Raw genomic sequence first — 21,614 nt, 5'->3', positions numbered from 1 at the left:
CTAGGTGAGACAACAACACAACCGTATCATGTACATTTTCAACAAAGTACTTATCTGCATAGTCAGTGCTAGTGGGAAAAGAGAAGTGGCGTGAGAGTTATTTAAGATACTCTTCAAAGAGGTAGGGTTTCAGACGTTTTCGAAAGATGGGCTGTCGTGACTTTAGTAGGAAGCTTGTTCCACCATTGGGGTGCCAGGACAGAGAAGAGCTTTGACTGGGCCAAGTGGGAGCTGCCTTTCCGTAGAGGTGGAGTGATCGGGTTGGGACCTAGGGTTTGAGCATAGCCTGAAAGTAAGGAGGGGCTGTTCCCCATGCTGTTCCTTAGCCAAGCACCAGAGTCTTGAATAGGGCTGTGGCGGTCATGACATTTTATCAGCCGGTTCTTGTCATGCAAAAGACTGCCGGTCTCATGGTAACTGACCAATCATTAACATAAACACGTTTAGCATCTCCAGGCCTCCATACATACAAGCTGCATTCAAGCCACTGATTCGTGCATTTGTAACATTACATTTTAAAAAGTCTAATAAATCAATTTAATATACACCATCACAATAAATCCACTATTTATTTTAGGTAGGTCTAAAGAAACATTATGATATGAAGAAAATGTATTTCAGATTAACAGAATATGAGTTGGCCTACTGTATGTTATCTGGCAATACAGCATGCCATAGGCTGTAGGCTAGTTCATTTAGCAGACAAGACATGATTACAGTGCATTCCGAAAGTGTTCAGTCCCCTTGACTTTTCCACATATTGTTACATTAGTCTTATTCTAAAATGTATTAGATTACATTTTTTCCTCATCAATCTACACACAATACCCCATAAGGACAAAGCGAAAACAGGTTTTTAGAAATTTAGCACATTTATTATTTTTTTTTTACAGAAATGCCTCATTTACATAAGTATTCAGACCCTTTGCTATGAGACTTGAAATTTAGCTCAGGTGCATTCGGTTTCCATCGATCATCCTTGAGATGTTTCTACAACTTGATTGGAGTCCACCTGTGGTAAATTCAGTTAATTGGACATGATTTGGAAAGGCACAGATCTGGAGAAAGGTGTCAAAAAATTCTGCAGCATTGAAGGTCCCCAAGAACACAGTGGCCTCCATCATTCTTAAATGGAAGAAGTTTGGAACCACTGTCGTGAAATTATTGTAATCAAAAGGAGAGACTTTTAGATTTATTCAAAACAATCAAACTTTATTATTTAATTACTGCAGTAATGGAGCTTGTCAACAACCCCCCCCCTAGGTGATTCGTTGAGAGCCCAACGACAAAAGATACCATGGCCTTTTATAGCAAAGACACACCTCCTTCAGTCTACATGACAAACAACAGATGTATGGAATGGGTCACAAGGTTACTAATAATTCACAGCAAATAGTATCTGCTGCAAATACTGTCCTCATTGTGTAGAGACCAGGGTCTGGCCCCGAGCCATCTGTCCCTGGTACCTTCCAGTCAGGCACACAGACACTAATCATGCTATGGAATGCGGTCTTTATCACCAATCCATTGTAAATCAATTGTCAGTACTAAATCTCCCAGTGGCCCACTTTCAGTAGAACACACACAGATGAGTGTTCTAACAACCCCTTATTCTGTTGCATAAAATAACCATTTGATGCAATTACAGTATTATAACATAATCTTGCAATTTTGCTCTCACACCACCAAGACTCTTCCTAGACCTAGCCGCCTGGCCAAACTGAGCAATTGGGGGAGAAGGGTCTTGGTCAGGGAGGTGAACAAGTACCCAATGGTTACACTGACAGAGCTCCAGAGTTCCTCTCTGGAGATGGGAGAACCTTCCAGAAGCACAACCATCTCTGCAGCACTGCACCAATTAGGCCTTTRTGGTAGTGGCCAGATGGAATACACTCCTCAGTAAAAGGCACATGACAACCCGCTTGGAGTTTGCCAAAATGTACCCAAAGGACTTTCAGACCATGAGAAACAAGATTCTCTGGTCTGAAGAAAACCAAGATTGAACTCTTTGGCCTGAATGCCATGCGTCATGTCTGGAGGAAACCTGGCACCAGCCCTACGGTGAAGCATGGTGGTGGCAGCATCATGCTGCAGGGATGTTTTTCAGTGGCAGGGATTGGGAGACTACTCAGGATCGAGGGAAAGATGAACGGAGCAAAGTACAGAGAGATCCTTGATGAAAACCTGCTCCAGAGTGCTCAGGACCTCTGGGGCGAAGGTTCACCTTCCAACAGGACAACAGGACCCTAAGCACACAGCCAAGACAACACAGGCGTGGCTTTGGGATAAGTCTCTGAATGTCCTTGAGTTGCCCAGCCAGAGCCCGGACTTGAACCCGATCTAATATGTCTGGAGAGACCTGAAAATAGCTGTGCAGCGACGCTCCACATATAACCTGATAGAGCTTGAGAGAATCTGCAGAGAAGAATGGGAGAAACTCCCCAAATACAGAGGTGTGCCAAGCTTGTTGCGGCATACCCAAGAAGATTTGAGGCTGTAATCGCTGCCAAAGGTGCTTCAATAAAGTGCTGAGTAAAGGGTCTGAATACTTATGTAAATGTGATATTTCTGGGGGTTTTCTTATACATTTGCTAAATGTTGCTTTTTCATTATGGGATATTGTGTCTAGATTGATGAGGGGGAAAAAACTATTTAATCCATTTTAGAATAAGGCTGTAACGTAACAAGATGTGGAAAAAGTCAAGGGGGCTGAATACTTTCCGAATCCACTGTATAAGTCCCGTGTCATTATTTTAAATGTTATGATTTTATATTAAGAGGAATATAATTGAACTTGAGCTGAATAAAATAAAAATGATGTGATGTGGTTATGTTGAGAGTAGAAGTGATCATTTGAAACAGGTCCTATGCACTAGATTTTGAGATATTTGGCAACTTTAGTTGTTAATGATACAAACCTTAGAATGTCTTAGAAATCAAAACATAAATGGGCTCCATGATGTGACTTAAGACTATTGATGATTTGAGAAAGTCACAAAAAAAGCTTGCGGTCTGTTGCCTCAGGCTGCACACAATTTTCTCTCATCAAGTGATCATATTTTCACCCATCAGGCTATTCTCAATTTAATCTTTAATCTTAATATTATGTTAAATTAATTTTGATTTAGAATAGCCAATTATCAAATGGGCAGGAACAGGGTCAGGGGAAAAAAGACATGTCATCCGCCTATGCACTTGATTAGCGAATGGAGGCCGCTATCCCGCCTGTTCTTCAGATAGTGAATTGAATTGAATTAATTTTGTGCAACAGACATGTACAACAAAATGCACAATGTGGACCCAGAGGATATCACTTGAAAGTATTAATTAAAATGCTTATTTCCAAAGTGATCCTTGATGGTAAAAGCAATAACACATAATGATTAAAAGACAAGACAAAATTACCAACAACCATAAATACATTTATTTATATTGACATCCTAAAAAGTGGCACTATTCACTGCACTTCTCCCTAACTTTAAAAATCAACCATATTCATTTCACATTTAAACAATATATTAATTGCACATCATACCGATCCTTCAAATAAATACACCTGACCAGCAGTAGGCGGCACAAGGGGCAGTGGAGTGGTTTCTCTTACTTAGACAACTTTATCCAAACGAAAAACATTGCCTGATTTTTAAAGCTATTTTTACTTTTTGTTTGCTTGATCTCGAAGGGAAAGCTATTCCAGAGACAAATGCCTGTATGGAAAAACGTGCTCCTCGCAGTACTGATTACTCTTGGGATTTTACAAGACATAACACTAGCTCTGGTATTGTAACTATGTTGGTTATAGACCATATCAATGTGGTTTTTCATGTAACCTGGGGCACGGTCATTTAAGATGTCAAACATATGATTAAGTTGGTCCACTCTGGACTCCAAAGGCAACAAGCCCACCTCCCAACTCCTGTACCMCTATGTGGGTCCTAGGGGGGACATTCAGCATACACCTGATAACATTATTTTGCATGACCTGCATTCTCTTTTTCAGATTTTTTGATAGCCCACTATACCAAGCAGAGCAGGCATAATCAAAATGACACTTAATCAAGGTTGAGACAACCAGTTTCTTAACTTTAATGTTAAAATATCTAGTGTTACGTTATAAACATTTCAATTTGTTTGCCATTTTAGAAAGAATTTTAGCAGCAATCWGRTCTCCAGAAAGGGATTGATCTAGGGACACACCAAGATAAGATACGCTTGTTATAGATTCAATCTCCTTGCCTGCACWGTTTACCGTTATCTTGTCAGCCCTAAGCAATCTACGTTTTGTTCCAAACAAAATCAATTCATTTTTTCCCAAATGTAGTGACAATTTGTTGCCAGACAACCAATCTCTAACAAAATGCAATACTCAGGGTCTCCTCTATTTAAATGGTATCCTTACCTGATACCAGTATGGCTGAATAATCAGCATAAAGCAAGAGTTTGCACTTGACTGCATCTGTCATATCAATAACGTATATAAGAAATAAGAGAGGCCCTAAAATTGATCCCTGTGGTACTCCACAGGATATTTCTTTGGCATCTGACAGAACATCACCAACATTACATACTTGTGTTCTGTTGGTCAGATAAGACCTAAACCAATTCACTGCTACATAATTTAGACCCATGCATTTCAGTTTCATTCGGAAAATATCAATGTCCACAGTGTCAAAAGCTTTCTGCAAGTCTAACATGACCATRCCTGTATAGTTCCCCTTCTCACTTTCCTGCTTAATGTCGTCAAAAAGGTGGACAAGGCAAGCATCAGTGGAATGAGCTGTTCTAATGCCAGATTGGAGTTCATAAATAAGTTTGTGCTCAGTAAGGTATCCCTCCTCATAGGTAGGCTACCCCAGTTATTTCACTCCATGCATCAATCACTGTTTGAGGAACATGCATCCTCGCACTGCATTACTCTGTATGCCATGGGCTCCCCAACCCTGTTCCTGCAGCTACCAAGTGCTTCATTTGGGAAACCAAGTGAAAATCTGTTCTGGAACATCGATAGTAACATGTTTTCACAACTAAACATATTTCATTAAACTGTTGACAGCTCCTCTCTCTGCGGGCTTGAGAAAGGAATGAAGGAGAGAGGGGAAGAGATGGAAATGCATGGTGGTGAGATATTCTGTAGCTAAAGGTAATGTGTCAGCCTATTAATTATGAAAATATAAAATTCCCTATTACTAGAATATTCAAAATCAAATACAAGTTCACTATAATTGTAGGCTAACTGTACAACTGAATGCATTCAACTGAAATGTGTCTTCCGCATTTAACCAAACCCCTCTGAATCAGAGAGGTGCGAGGGGCTGACATAATCAACATCCACGTCTTCGGTGCCCGGGGAACAGTGCCTTGCTCAGGGGCAGAACGACAGATTTTTACCTTGTGAGTGTCACGTTCCTGACCTGTTTTCCTTTGTCTTGTATTTATTTAGTTGGTCAGGGCGTGAGTTGGGTGGGTTTGTCTATGTGTGATTTTCTATGTTGGGATTTTGTGTTCGGCCTGGTATGATTCTCAATCAGAGGCAGCTGTCAATCGTTGTCCCTGATTGAGAATCATACTAAGGCAGCCGGGGTTTCACGTGTGGTTTGTAGGTGTTTGTTTCCGTGTTAGTGTTTTCACCACACGGTACTGTATAGGTTTCTGCACTTCGTTTATTTGTTTTGTATTTCAGTGTTCAGTGTTCGTTATAATAAATCATCATGAGCACTAACCACTCCGCATATTGGTACGATCCTTCTCGCCTCTCCTCGTCCGAGGAGGAGGAAGAATATGACAGCCGTTACAGTGAGCTCGGGGATTCGATCCAGCAACCTTTCTGTTACTGGCCCAATATAGGCTAGACCAATTAAAGACATCTTAAAACTTTTTAAAAATGTTTTTCTGCAGTGGGTAATATGCGGTAGGCTATGTATTGTATAACGAACAGCTCAATCATTATTTTAATTCMGTTTTTTTCAAGCTTGGGCTCATATATATACCTATGTGTATGCAGCAGCTCTAATACGCATATGGGTGTTTTGACCATGTTTTCCAGTCAGTTTCAACCTGTTGTTGAACTTCTTTCTTCAAATTGATTGATCACAGTGAGGTGAGTTTTAAAGCACACTACTGTTTTGATGATAMGTGTTTGATGTTATTTTCATTTGCATTGATGTCCGAGTGGTTAAAATGACAGTAAAGCCCTGAGTACCAGGCCATTAGGGCCTGAAGGTTGTTAGCAAGTTGGGTACCACCAACGCATGTCCTGGRTGCATAAGAGGAGATTACCGTGGAATTTTACTGCGGTCATGACTCATGTGGTGTTTATACGGTCACTGCAACAGCCCTAGTCTTGAAGATGATGTGAGCTTCAACTGGAAGCCAGTTGAGTGTGCGGAGGAGCGGGATGACATGGGAGAACTTAGGAAGGTTGAACACCAGGCGGGCTGCGGCATTCTGGATAAATTGCAGGGGTTTGATGACACAAGCGGGGAGCCCAGCCAACAGAGAGTTGCAGTAGTCCAGACGGGAGATGACAAGTGCCTGGATTAAGACCTGCTCCGCTTCCTGTGTTAGGAAAGGTCGTACTCTACAGATGTTGTACAGATTTTCATTTTTCTGCCTTGGAATGAGGAGAAGAGGGAAGAAAAATGACTTCCCCCTGTAAGAATCTAATATTTATAGCGACATGCGTTTCCAGAGCTCAAGCATGCTTATGCTGTGACATTATATCATCCCGGTCATGTCTTCACAGGCCATTTGTCTTGTGCTAACTGTATAATAATCACCTTCTCAGCACACTGACACAACCTCCCGTATTCATCATTTATAAAAGCAACATTACTGCCCCTTTGCCCACACTCCATTATTGGATTTCGGACTGTAGTCTCATCGTAGGAGACCAAATGCATGTTGAGAACAGGCTGTTGTATTGAGGGAGTTAGTTACACTACCGGTCTAAAGTTTTAGAACACCTCATTCAAGGGTTTTTCTTTATTTTTACTATTTTCTACTGAAAATTCTAATTTGTTACTAATACTGAAGACATCAAAGCTATGAAATAGTAAACAAAAAAGTGAAAACAAATCAAAATATATTTGATATTTGAGATTCTTCAAATAGCCACCCTTTGCATTGATGACAGCTTCGCACACTCTTGGCATTCTCTCAACCAGCTTCATGCAGAAGGTAGCCCTATTTGGTAAAAACCAAGTCCTTATTATGGCAAGAACAGCTCAAATAAGCAAAGAGAAATGACAGTCCATCATTACTTTAAGACATGAAGGTCAGTCAATGCGGAAAATGTCAAGAACTTTGAACGTTTCTTCAAGTGCAGTCGCAGAAACCATCAAGCGCTATGATGAAACTGTCTCTCATGAGGACCGCCACAGGAATGGAAGACCCAAAGTTACCTCTGCTGCAGAGGATAAGTTCATTAGAGTTACCAGCCACAGAAATTGCAGCCCAAATAAATGCTTTACAGAGTTCAAGTAACAGGCACATCTCAACATCAACTGTTCAGAGGAGACTGTGAATCAGGCCTTCATGGTTGAATTGCTGCAAAGAAACCACTACTAAAGGACACCAATAAGAAGAAGAGACTTGCTTGGGCCAAGAAACACGAGCAATCGACATTAGACAGGTGAAAATGTGTCCTTTGGTCTGGAGTCCAAATTTTAGTTTTTTGGTTCCAACCATCGTGTCTTTGTGAGATGCGGTATGGGTGAATGGATGATCTCTGCATGTGTATTTCCCACCAGAAAGCATGGAGGAGGAGGTGTGATGGTGTGGGGGTGCTTTGCTGGTGACACTGTCTGTGATTTATTTAGAATTCAAGGCACACTTAACCAGCAATTTCTACTACAGCATTCTGCAGTGATATGCCATCCCATCTGGTTTGGGCTTAGTGGGACTATCATTTGTTTTCCAACAGGACAATGACACAACACACCTTCAGGCTGTGTAAGGGCTATTTTACCAAGAAGGAGAGTGATAGAGTGCTGCATCAGATGACCTGGCCTCCACAATCCCCCAACCTCAACCAAATTGAGATGGTTTGGGATGAGTCGAACCGCAGAGTGAAGGAAAAGCAGCCAACAAGTGTTCAGCATATGTGGGAACTCCTTCAAGACTGTTGGAAAAGCATTCCAGGTGAAGCTGGTTGAGAAAATGCCAACAGTGTGCAAAGTTCTCATCAAAGCAAAGGGTTGCTATTTGAAGCAAGCATATTTGAATCTCAAATATAAAATATATTTTGATTTGTTTAACACTTTTTTGGTTACTACATGATTCCATATGTGTTATTTCATAGTTCTGATGTCTTCCCTGGTATTCTAAAATATAGAAAATAGTACAAATAAAGAAAAACCCTTGAATGAGAAGGTGTTCTAAAACTTCTTACCGGTAGTAAGCACCCACTCGTAGCACGCGCAGGTATATCTCACTGSTCACCCCAAAGCCAATTCCTCCTTTGGTCGTCTTTCCTTCCAGTTCTCTGCCGCCAATGACTGGAACGAACTGCAAAAATCTCTGAAGCTGGAGACTCATATCTCCCTCACTAGCTTTAAGCACCAGCTGTCAGAGCAGCTTACAGATCACTGCATCTGTACATAGCCCATCTGTAAACAGCCCATCTATCTACCTACCTCATCCCCATACTGTATTTATTTATTTATTTTGCTCCTTTGCACCCCAGTATCTCTACTTGCACATTCATCTTCTGCACATCTACCGTTCCAGTGTTTAATTGCTATATTGTAATTACTTCGCCACAATGGCCTATTTATTGCCTTAACTCCCTTAWCYTACCTCATTWGCACTCACTGTATATAGACTTTTTGTTTTMTTTTGTTCTACTGTATTATTGACTGTATGTTTTGTTTATTCCATGTGTAACTCTGTGTTGTTGTATGTGTCGAATTGCTATGCTTTATCTTGGCCAGGTCGCAGTTGCAAATGAGAACTTGTTCTCAACTAGCCTACCTGGTTAAATAAAGGTGAAATAAATTTAAAAAATAGTGTAGGTAGTGTATATTGGGAGGATGAAGTTGTATTGGGAGGAGGGAGTTAGTTGTATTGGGAGGAGGGAGTTAGTTGTATTGGGAGGAGGGAGTTAGTTGTATTGGGAGGAGGGAGTTAGTTGTATTGGGAGGAGGAAGTTAGTTGTATTGGGAAGTGAGGGAGTTTAGTTTGTAATTGGGAAGGAGGGAGTTAGTTGTATTGGAAGGAGGGAGTTAGTTGTATTGGGGGAGGGAGTTAGTTGTATTGGGAGGAGGTAGTTTAGTGTATTGGGAGGAGGTAGTTAGTTGTATTGGGAGGAGGGAGTTAGCTGTGTAAGGGAGGAGGGAGTTCGTTGTATTGGGAGGAGGGAGTTAGTTGTAATTGGGAGGAGGTAGTTAGTGTTATTGGGAGGAGGTAGTTAGTTTGTATTGGGAGGAGGGAGTTAGTTGTATTGGGAGGAGGGAGTTAGCTGTGTAAGGGAGGAGGTAGTTAGTTGTATTGGGAGGAGGGAGTTAGCTATGTAAGGGAGGAGGTAGTTAGTTGTATTGGGAGGAGGTAGTTAGCTGTGTAAGGGAGGAGGTAGTTAGCTGTGTAAGGGAGCAAGTTCAGTTGTCTAATGCTTAAGGCCAGTCTTTTCAGAGTTACCTTGGCTGCCTTATGGTCAATACTAGAGACCATGTTGAAGGGATCAGATCCATTTTGCTGCTTTCTGTCTCCCCTCAGAATGACGATGGGGGGTGAGGAGAGCTGAACCGTGGACAGGAATCAGATTTGTCCTCATTAGCACTGATTGACTATCATTGTTCAGACTGACCTTTTATGACAATTTCACTTCTTCTGAACGTTGGCTACTGTATTATTTATATTTTTCTTGTTCTCTGTTTCTCTCATTCTCTCTCTCTCTCCCTCTGTCCGGTGGGGCTGTCAGTCCCTGTCATGCTCACTTACAGTAGATCACACATTTCCTGTGTGATAAGATCTCCGCATCTCTATCCGCATCCTCGATCCAGCAGAAGGGGACAGGGGAGTATCAAATTCTCAGCCTCTTTGACAGGCACCGGTCTTAGTTCATCATTAATTCACTAGACTTGTCTGATGGTCTCCCTCAATATAAATGTTCCGACGTGTCGTGTTGCTAAAGTATTGTTGAGGCTTACCAGCCTCGAGGGCTCAGGACCGATTAGGAAACAACCAGGTTTTAGAATTAATAAGCAATGATGGACTCCCGGTAGTAGCCAGCAGCAAGCTACACACCCCTGTAGTGGCTAAAAGAGGAAGAGATTTGTGTAGCAGCGTTCTGCTAGATTCTGTATTGTAGCTAGGTGTTCTATCTGGCCATATTTTTTTTCTTCTCATTTTATATGAACTGTATACTGTACAATAAATATTATAGAGCTGCTTATATATGTAGAATAATACTGATGTATTTGTGTTATTGCGAAAAATCGGCTTATCTAAACTACTGTATGATGTCTTACTACATTGATATGCTAATGAGGTTGTCCTAGATTGCTATGAATGTACTTTATGCTTCAATGAATTGGTACAGTTTCATGCTGTGTGTTGCATTGTATTGATGTGTAAAAGATTCGGAGCACTCCAAACACAAGAAGCAAGGCCTATACCCACAATGCGACTTGGCATGGTGTGATATTGGGACTGCAATCACAGACTTGATTACTGATGTGCTTTATGTTATTCATATGAAATCATCCAACTATGTAGAGTTGTATTATCTGGACTGTGCACTTGTTATACACATGGACAAAACACACGCACACGCACACGCACACACACACACACACACACACGCACACACACACACACACACACACACACCACACATCACACACACACACACACACAACACACAACACACACACAAAGCACCCTGGCTGTGAAACTACAGATTAAAGATTGAATTCAACCTGAGCCTCTTCCTCCACCTTAAAATATGTTAAACCCCACTTGGGAATCTGTTCCAGCAGTAGACAGTGATGGGTAATTTAGATAGTGATAAATATTCTATCCGCCCCAGACAGACAAGACAGATAGTTCACACTGTGACCCTACTGTCTTAGTCCTTATCACAAGCTTCCCAGAGCCTCTGATGTTTGTATACAGTAAGATGGTTCCACAGGGAGGTGTGACATCCTTAGTGAAAGGGGGGTTATGGGTAGATACTGTAGATCCTGATGCCCGAGGTCACAGAGACGGAGTTTCCTCCCCTCTGTCAGAATGCTGTCACAAATCRTCTTCTCGGGCTCAGGGCTCAACTTGTGACGTGTTTATCCAGCAGCATTTAGGGGCAATGGCTTCTCAACATCCTCATCTGCGTCATCTGTGCTGCAAAGTTTTTAGGTGAGACACTGTGGGCTTGGTACCAACTATTAATATGTGGAATTCATCACAATGATTACATTTCTGTAAATTCGAGTTTAATGCATGAATCTGTAAAGCTATCTTTGTTCCCAAAGGGTATTTTTTACAGGCTGACAGTGTTTATTTACTCTGTAGCTACATGGGTGAACCCAATGTAGTTTTCTGCCCTTATATGGACAACAAGGTTCAGGCTATACTTCATCCATAATTCATCACATTGGAACACCAAGCATAAACATTTCACATTCCAAGTCCTTCCTTGAACCCTAATGGTCTGCTTTGGGGCTGAAAGAGGAGCAAAATGCTCACCATGCAGAAGGACTGGTTCTGCAAGGACGGCCCGTGGAGAAGGAAGGGAACTCTCAATCACAGGTGTGGAACAATAATGAGGACTTCTGGGGAAAGATAGCTCACACATGGCCCTGTTCAACTGGCTACCCCGAAGTGTGTGTGTGTGTGTGCACAGGGTGTGTGTGCGTGTGTGTGTTCTCTTTCTCATATCATCACCAAAGAGAATTTACTGCTTTTTCCCAGTGATGCATGACACATCCTTGAGTTGGAGGTGGTGCACCTTCTCCCCATTAAAGTAAGCAAAGCATTATGGGAGCTCCTCAAGTGTGACACACACACACACACACACACACACACACACACACACACACACACACACACACACACACACACACACACACACACACACACACACACACACACACAAACCGCATTATGTAAACTGCCCTGTCCCACTTGCACAACAACAGAGTGCCCCCTGGAACACCTCACCCTAATTACAGCCAGCTGGCTAGGAAAGAAGTATGACAGCACTTGGTCATTCATATACTCACTCAGATGAAAGCCGCAGCTAGCCCACAGTGGAAACAGCATTCCTAGTATGTTGTGAATAGCGGGGATGCACTCTGAATGCCTAGAATGGTCAAAAGTCCACCCACACAGGGAGTGTGTGTCAACGTTCTGGATAGCTTCTCTTAGCACCAATTCAAAAAGGTAGAAATAGTCAAAATGGACAAATAATAAATATATATGGCAGGAAGAAAGATGAGAGAATAAAGGAGGAAATATATGTTTTCTGGCCACCAGAGAGCTGCTCCATCTACAATATGAAAGCTAGCTCTTTGTGTTCTCCATAGAGGCGGTGATAGWTTTGGGCTAACCGTGGGAAATTCGATTTCTTCATTAACCATTTCTTAGTTCACCAATTGGCATGATGATCTCATTCCTTTTTGATGATTCCATTACAGAGAAAAGGTTACGGGTATAAAACATTTCCTGTTACATAAAGAAGCTTACATTAACCAGCCATATCAATCGTCCCCATGGCAGATAGCTACTTAGCCTTATCAAGAGTCATTAGCCGTTAGCATCCAAACAAAGTCCAGTCTTCATTTGCTTTAGTGGTTCCTGCTGTTAGAATACTGTATGTGAAAGGCACATGAGACTCAAATCTGGACAACATAACATTGGTCCTGTGCCACATAAATTCACGATCAGTTGATTTTACTATTATTTTCAGCCAGTTACATTGTAGTTATTACTAAGATGTACATTTTTCAAACTCAGATTAAAGATATGCATGATTTACATAGAACTGAATGCCTGCTTTGACACATTTGTTTGTTGTTGATTTCTGATCATTAGTTTTATTGAGAATGTGAAGAAAGACACCTACCTCTCTATTTCTACCTTTCTTTAGAATGTGTTAGTGTGTGACAGACACCATCCCTATACGGTTGACACGGAATTCAATCTCACGTCAACAACAACAYGTTGTTTTCCTGAAGCTAGGATGCTAACTATTACCCTATACCAAAACCATGGTCTTGGTTGGGCGATGGTGATGCTACTTTAGGTCTCAAAGTGACATCGCTGAACGACAACTATTCATTTCTTATTTTTATTTCTTGTGTTTTTTTGTTCTACCTTTTGTTGTTTATAGTGCTACATTGATATTGATAACTGCATTGTTGGGTTTGGAGTTTGCAAGAAAGGCATTTCACTGTACTTGTACACGTGACATTAAAACCTTGAAACTAAATCTGCTACTCATTGCATTTGATGTCATTCAATTTGCCTTGTTAAGTCTCACAATTTGCTTTAAAAAACAAACCTCTTGGTAGACGGTGAAAATATCAAGGAATGTCTTTATAAATGCTAAAGCAATCTGCAGCAATCTGCCAAGTCATTTCAAATGTCAACATTAAAATGAAAGCCATTTTCCTTTCTCTTTCATTTTCAGTTGGACTAATTCTATTTTAGCCGTTGGTCAGAGGAACAAAGCACGAGCTGTCTAAATGATTACTAAGCTGTCTCCTGGGTGGAGAAGCTCCTTTTATAGCAAACAGCGGTGACATTCTAATTTGTTATACTAAAACGCCAAGTCAATTTTAGCTCTTTTCTTTTTTCCCCACATTTCCAAAGATTACTAGTAAAGAATCCAATACCCATCCCCATAATTAGCATGCAATGGCTCTGTCTATTTGATATCCTAATGAAAGAGGGTTGGCCTACATACATTCTCACAACTCAGTGACTTTGTTCACAATGCAGCAGAACAATATCAATTACAGGACTGTGGCCAATTACTTTGTGTGAGGCTTCCTCTCTCTCTTTTTCATTTCACATATGATTAGAAAGAGGTGATTAGCTATGAGGAACATCCTAACCAAAGGAAAGGTGGCTCTATTATATCATATTCGCCATCAGAAGAGAGTCTACCATAGAGTGGGATTAGTTTGTTTCCTAATATCCAAGGCTGACCGGTGTCTTATGGTTGCTTGGTGTTCTGTTGAGCTATTGTGTAAGTTAATAACTAGGGTACTAAAGACTGATGATACATGCTTTCAAGGTAGACTGCGAGATGACGTTACATGCACGAAGTAAACATATAGTGGGTCAATTTCCGCCACAAATAAGTTGAAGCGCAATGATACAATTCTCCACTGTTTTGGTCCCGTAGCTACCACGTCGCACTCGTGCACATGCGCAGATACTCTGGGTGTCCTGAATCGTGATCATCTTAATATCTGCTATGCTGTTCGTTGCAATAATCATCTTTAAATATGGTGTTGTTGAATTTGAACACTTATTTTTGATTATGTCGCTCTGAATAAGAAGCACATTAGAATTAGAACACCAATAGACAAAACTCCGCCTGAAACGTAAAGGCCCAATCATCAGAATCATTAGGCTGATCCAAACCTACATCAAAGCGAGGTGACCAGCAGAGAAGACATTTGCGCACAGAGGGTTGTCATCGCCCTGTCTGGGATCGAACCAAACCCCCCATTAGAATCTGTCCTCACAAAAGCATCTAGATCAATGGGGACAGGAAAAGGGACAGCTCGTCGACATTAAAAGAGCCACAGATCAAAAGAGCTGATAGCTGTATGTGCGAAGGCTGAGATGCAGTGACAACATTGATGTATGTTTGACTGCTTAAAGCGGTCATCAAGGTGTCTGCAATGGTCTGCATTAAACTTTTATGCAATGTTTGGGCATTGTCAGTCATGCTTATCCTACATGGGTTCAAATAGTATTACATTTTCAATCAAATACTTAACTGTGCTTGACTGATCTTGCCTGGCACAGTGAAACCTATGTAATAATTCCATAATTGCAGATATGTTAGCACCATTATACAGTTGTACAGTATAAACTCCACTCACAAACACTATCATTACTTCAGCTAACAACTTATCACTATGTAAACTAACAACCGCTTATAATTTAGCCTCTGTTTTCCTAACCAATATTTTAGGAAACAGAGATGAATTAGCACTGTTGGAGTTTACGTCTGTGGGAAATTTAGGGGTGTTTTTTTGCACCCTCAAATTATTTCGCTCTTCTTCTTCCCAGAAGCCCCGGCTCTCCATTGTGATCTGCTGCCAAGTTCGTTAGCCCGCGTTAACCTCGCCATTGTGGTGCTGGCTGACACATTTTCATATCAGGCTGGTAATTAATTTCCTTACCTGCTCCTCTTTTGTTTTGGGGGAAAAGCCCAACGAATCGAGAGTGACAATGCTGAATTCCAGCGTTGTTTCCTCAAGTGTGAAATTGCTTTTTCCAGTGGTCTGCTTATGAGTTAATAAAACACAGGTCCCTCTCTACCTGTCTGACTTTAAGCATGAATTGTTGGGTGAGAGCTGTGTTGGGGAGTAGGGAACTACATGTAGTTCAACTAGTAATATAACAACATTTTGCAGTAGCTTCGTGGTAGTTGAACGAAATGTAAATGTTGGTAGTGTTTCAGTAGTTAATGACTTTTTTGCCAGCTAGCGGTGTAGCTTACTACTGATACTACACCCCGCGTTTTGCTTGTTGCTAAAATTAAATTAAATACGGGTGAGGTAGGCAAGAATTTTCTTTATTTTTCGGCATCAGACCTGCCTAATTCTCACTTGAAACATAKTTTTTGTGTTTAAATTGCACATTCAGTTAACACTTTGACTCCAGAGTGATCTGTTCTTGCAATTTGTATGACATTTCAGATTTAGATGTGATCCTGTTTAACTAAGTAGTTTTGATGTAGAGAACTACTTTTTCAAAGTAACTTTAGTTAAGTAAACTATATTTGTCTTGAGGCTAGCTTTAGTGTTTCTTAACTTCTTCCAGTTTGATGTAAATGGTAGCTTGATAAACTATGTTTTCAAAGTAGCTTCCTCAACACTGGGTGAGAAGAACCCCATGCCCAAATAATTATTCTATTTCTCCCCCTCACTCTCTCATCCACAGAAATGACACTTACGTTATGGTAGATTATGTCTAACAAGATCTGTTGGCTTATCAAGCATCACGGGTGGATCTCTGTTTGAGTGTAGTACACTCTGGACTGTGTTCAACCAGTAAGTAGATGCTTCTGGGTAAGGCAAAACAGCATTCTTTCCAGGTCACAAGAATCCACATTTCAATAATTATCCAGTATAGTTTATTATGAACATGTTTCAAATCATGTTGTTTAAAAACAACAACACCTGCACTAGAAATGGGCATACTATGTTCAAAATCTGACATAACAGATTGTCCCTTTAACCAGCCTGTGAAGGTTGCTTACATACCCATGGGGTGACATGTAACCCAGTGATTTACCAGTATTCTGACATCAATGATATACAGTAGAGGGTCATTTTATGATATGTTCATGGGGGTATTAAAATAGTGGTAAAGGTACAGTATGTTCAAACCCATTTTTATTTTATTTTACAGGTATCCAACCTTAGGGCCATATAGTTGAGAGAAAACAAGGTAGAGAGCGAGGGAGGGATAGATAAGAGTTGTTTTCCTGCCTGAGATAGATAAGGCAATAGAAACATTACACAAATATTAAAGTGGAACTGACAGCATTTTAGCAACATGAAATCGTATTAAATTGTATTATACACCCTCAGGAGGAATTTGACACTTTGTTTTACATTTTCTGACAAGCGAGCACGTAGATTTCATAAATTCTTAGAATGTTTGGGAATTACGTATACTAAGGCATTTGTGAAAGTTATATAGCAATATGGAGTGGGAAAGCAGCCGTGCGTTTTGACAGTTAATAGACACTGCAGTAAATAAAACCTAATAAAAACATCTGTCTCATCCAGGACCGGAGTCTACGCAGACCGGTGCGCCATAGCCAATCAGAGGTACAGTAGGCCTACGTATATGCAAACAAGCCATTTGTCACAAGTGCCTGCCATCATTCACTTTGAACTGGACTGTGTTTTCCAGACAACAACAACAAGATCAACAACTAATGCTAGCCAAAGCAAGATGAGCTAAAATCTAATGAAGGAACATTAGATAAAGCCTCTCAAACATTTTCAGCTACTTGGCCAGCAACATTGCACTGATAAACGATGGGGAATAGCCTGCTCATCCTTCTGCCAATGTATACGTTTTCCTGACCAAGCACCCGAGCTAAAGATGGCTAAAGTACTTCCAGACACAAATGAGAGAACACCTCACCAACCAGAGCTGATTATGCTGTTTACATGTTATATAGAGTGTTCGTGACTAATTATTACTTTTTTGCCTACGTTTACTGACAACGGTCGTATTCATCGGGTCTTGCACATTCGTAAATTCAGCAGTTATTCTGCGCTCTGGCACACTCAGACATGTGTGCTCTGAAATAGAAGTAGATAGCTAGCCAGAGTGACCACAAGAGATATGCTAACTGGATAACAGTCGTTCAGCATAGCAAACTAGCTAGCAAAGTGATTCACATTTCTTGCTAGCTAGCCAAATGACACGTGCATCTCTAGCTGTGTAGCCACCGAAAAACAATACGAGGCGAAAAAGTCAGTCACTCACCAACTCCTCCAATGACATAACGTCATCCTAGCAGCTAGCTAGCTAGCTGTGTAGCTAATGTTAGGCTCTGTGTTTTTAGCTTGCTACATAAATAAATATGCTAGCATATTAGATACATTATGACTGACTTGTGATCATTGCCCTTGCTAGTTTGATTGTATTGACATTTCCAGCCTTCGTCCGTTTTTGTCCAAAATATTGAGTCATTAAAACTATTTCGAGGCAGCAAACAATGCACCAGGCCAGCTGTGATTTACAACCTGATAGCAATATATTTTGGACAACCAAGAAATGTATTGGTGAATTATATTAATCATGCATTGATCTGCATCCATTTATTCTGCCATCAATGCCTTAGTGTACGTCATGGAATACTGAGTCAAATATAATCGATTTTTTAAACACCAAAAGTTTTTGTTGCATAAACTGGGAATTTCATATTTTTGACTGATATTATGATTGCCTGTTTGTTTCATATCTGCAAAGTAGTTAAAACGCTGTCAGTTCCACTTTAATTATTGAAAATTGCAGGGAGACTTTGTGGTGGTGATACTTCCCAAAGTCAATCAGGACCAAGGCTGAAGTACACAGTTCCCACATTCTGGCCCCTAATATCAAAGCTAGGCTTATGAAATATTGAGGGGGAATCTGTGGGGTTCCCAGTGACTACAGCTGAAGTTTGACTCTGTTCACAGCTGGAGTGCTAAAATATCTCTGCCTCTAATCTCACAACCCTGAGTCTAGGCCAACTACACGGAGGAGCTACTAATACTTTTCACTCTCTCTTCTCTCTCTGTCTCTCTCTCTCTGTGTCTCTCTCTCAGTATCATTAGCCGTATTATACTTTGTGGATTTCGTTCACGATTCTATTAACATCATGAATGTAAGAACAGTACATCTTCATTTTCTGACCGCATTTTTTGTGTGAAAAATGATATACAACAATCCCAAATCTTGCATCATACCTGATGTGGATGATAATTGCTGAAGTAGATATGGAGTAATGATTCTGGGACTCCGAATCATTGCATGAACACATATGAGAATAATTAAAAATAGATACTTTGATTTACTGCAATCACCAGTGCTGCTGAATTCTAAAAGTGGGTGGTGTTATTCCAAATTTCCTCAGGAGTTAATCTGTGAATCCTGTGAATCTATTCATGGGTTCCCTGGGAAATGAAGGGAAGAAAAACTAGCAAACAAACTAACAAATGACGTCAAGGTTGGCCTCTTGCAATCAAATTCACACGATCAGCCTGTTGTTAGAAATAAGTGGCTATCCAGTCAAGTGATTGCTAAGCACAATATTCCTGTCATACACTGTCTGATGTTTATAATCAAATTATTCAGTCTGTAGTTACAAGCTTAAGCAATCTCTTTTTAGTCTGCACTGGCTTGATCATAAATATTTACGTATCTGCTTGGTGTTGGCTTTAAACTGGTGGTATTGTTTGCCTATGGTCTGTGTTTTGTCTAAATTCAACTGTGATGGGAGAGCCAGGATTCGAACTCATGCCACAATTCCACAACATAGCTAGCATGTTAATCACTAACAACTAACCTACTAAAACCATGGCCTGGGATGACACTAGTTTAGGAAGGCAGTAGCAATGCTAATATGTGACCACCTGCTACATAAAGCACCATATCAGAGTGAAAGTTGAGGAGTCACTATGCTCTCCAATTTCACATGTTCTTGAAAGTTGTCTCATGCATGAATTGAAGTGCTTTCCTAGTATTTGAAAGGTATTTTATTCCACTTACTCACTTATCCCTTCGAAAAGACCCACAATGCACCTCTGAAAAGGATCAAAACGATGATTAAAGTCTAACATTGATCAAGTTCTTCACATTACATAATACACCGAATTAGGACTTCAAGTCATGGGCAATGTGATGGTCTTAAACCCTAAGTTGATCTAAAGCTCGCTCAGCAAGAGAAGGGAATGCAGCAACCGAAAACCACACAAGCCTCTTACGATTCTTCTTCAGTTAACTCCGGATTAAAATTATTGTCTTTTGCAATCCTATTCTTTATTCCAGGAATGCATTATGATAAAACTTGGGTTTGATGGGGCTTACTTGGTACAAATACTTAAGGGTAATCCTAATGGGATGCTACTATATGGATTGTACTTGGCATGTACAGTACACTCGTACTTACACATGATAAATACACACAAACACACACACTGTCACGACTTCCGCCGAAGTCGGTCCCTCTCCTTGTTCAGGCGGTGTTCGGCGGTCGACGTCACCAACCTTCTAGCCATCGCTGATCCATTTTCCATGTTCCATTGGTTTTGTCTTGTCTTCCTTCACACCTGGTTCCAATCCCATCAATTACATGTTGTGTATTTAACCCTCTGTTTACCCTCATGTCCTTGTCGGTGATTGCTTTATTGTATGTTATGTGCAAGTCATGTGTCGGTGTGCGACGGGTTTTGTACCCACTTTTATTATTTTGTATATTTTGGTTTTCTGAGTTTTGTGAGCACTTATTAAACGACTTTGTTTATACCAAGTTCATTCTCCTGCGCCCTGCCACCAGCACGCACCCATTACACACACACACACATACTGACATGTATGCATGCACGCACGCACACACACTTACAAACACACACACAACCTTGACCTGCCTGGCTCAATAAGTGGCTTATTGAATAGTCTTTTCTAAATATACTTTTTATTGAACAGTTTTTATTATAGCTTTCTTTGATGCAACATGCTCATCGTATACATGCTATAGACGGGGAGAGCGAATCAATTAATGGCAAACACGTTTGCTTGTATGGGAATACAATATCTCTTCAGTTGATTTGGAAAGAACTTACTCAGACAGCAAATGTTCCCATTTTATTAGTTCAAGATACTGTATTTTATCATGTTACATAATGCAAGGCCACATATTGCCACATTGTCTTTTTTTACTGACTGTTGTGCTCTTTTTATTTGTATATAGGGCCCACTTTGCTTCTTTATTTAGATTCTGCACTGTTGAGGAAAGAGCTTGCAATAAGCATTTCACTGTACCGTTTACACCTGCTATATCCTGTGCATGTGACAAATAAACTTTGATTTGATATGTACAGTACATTGCAAGGTAATTATCTTGGCATATTCTTTACATATTCAAAACAGGGATTTGTGTCACAGTAGCGTCCATAAACAATCCAACATTTTTATACTATGTGATACAGTCTGAGGCGTATTAAATCAATAGCATCAGGAGTTTCCTGGTAAAACAACATGGCAGCCCAGTTCTGTGAGAAACAATGGAGTTTGATCACTGAATGTTTGTTGACAAAAAAATTCACTGAGACGAACATTAATGCAAATACATTGTCTTGCTCTGAGGTGTCAGTGTTGTTTTACTGGAAAACAAGTTTGTTTGAATAGTCTCCAGGGCTTGTTGTTTTCATCAATGTCATACTGCAGTCAACATGTGATCCATTCCAATACAGTGCAGCTCGATGCATACACCCATAACCCCCAGGCATACTGCATCCTATCAACATATGCCAATCACGATGATAAGCCAATCACGTCGTCAGATGACGAAACAGGATAAAGGAGAAGGTCAGGCAGTGACATAACCAATACGATGGCCTGGTTGCTCCATTCATAACTGGTGCTCAGTGTCCATTTATTTCAGAGTGGGAGATTTGAGGCCGACACGTCTCCCTGCAGCGTGACACAAAGGGCCGCTGGGAGAAAAAAATGCAATCTTCATCCATTTTTTTTAATGTCTCCTTGAAGGTCAGGTTTAGCAATTCCAATTGGGTTCCAATAGGAGTTGAGTGCTCCTCTGATAAGGGCATGGGCATGCTTAAGTCAGCAGGGAACACAGACACGAGGGAAGCTTTTATGATCATGGTCACCTTTTATTTATTATAGAGTATATTCTCCGGATTCCCACGGGG

The sequence above is a fragment of the Salvelinus sp. IW2-2015 genome, linkage group LG27, assembly GCF_002910315.2.
Source record: "Salvelinus sp. IW2-2015 linkage group LG27, ASM291031v2, whole genome shotgun sequence".
NCBI classification, from domain to species: domain Eukaryota; kingdom Metazoa; phylum Chordata; class Actinopteri; order Salmoniformes; family Salmonidae; genus Salvelinus; species Salvelinus sp. IW2-2015.
The sequence above is the reverse complement of the archived record's forward strand: the minus strand, read 5'-3'. Positions refer to the sequence as shown.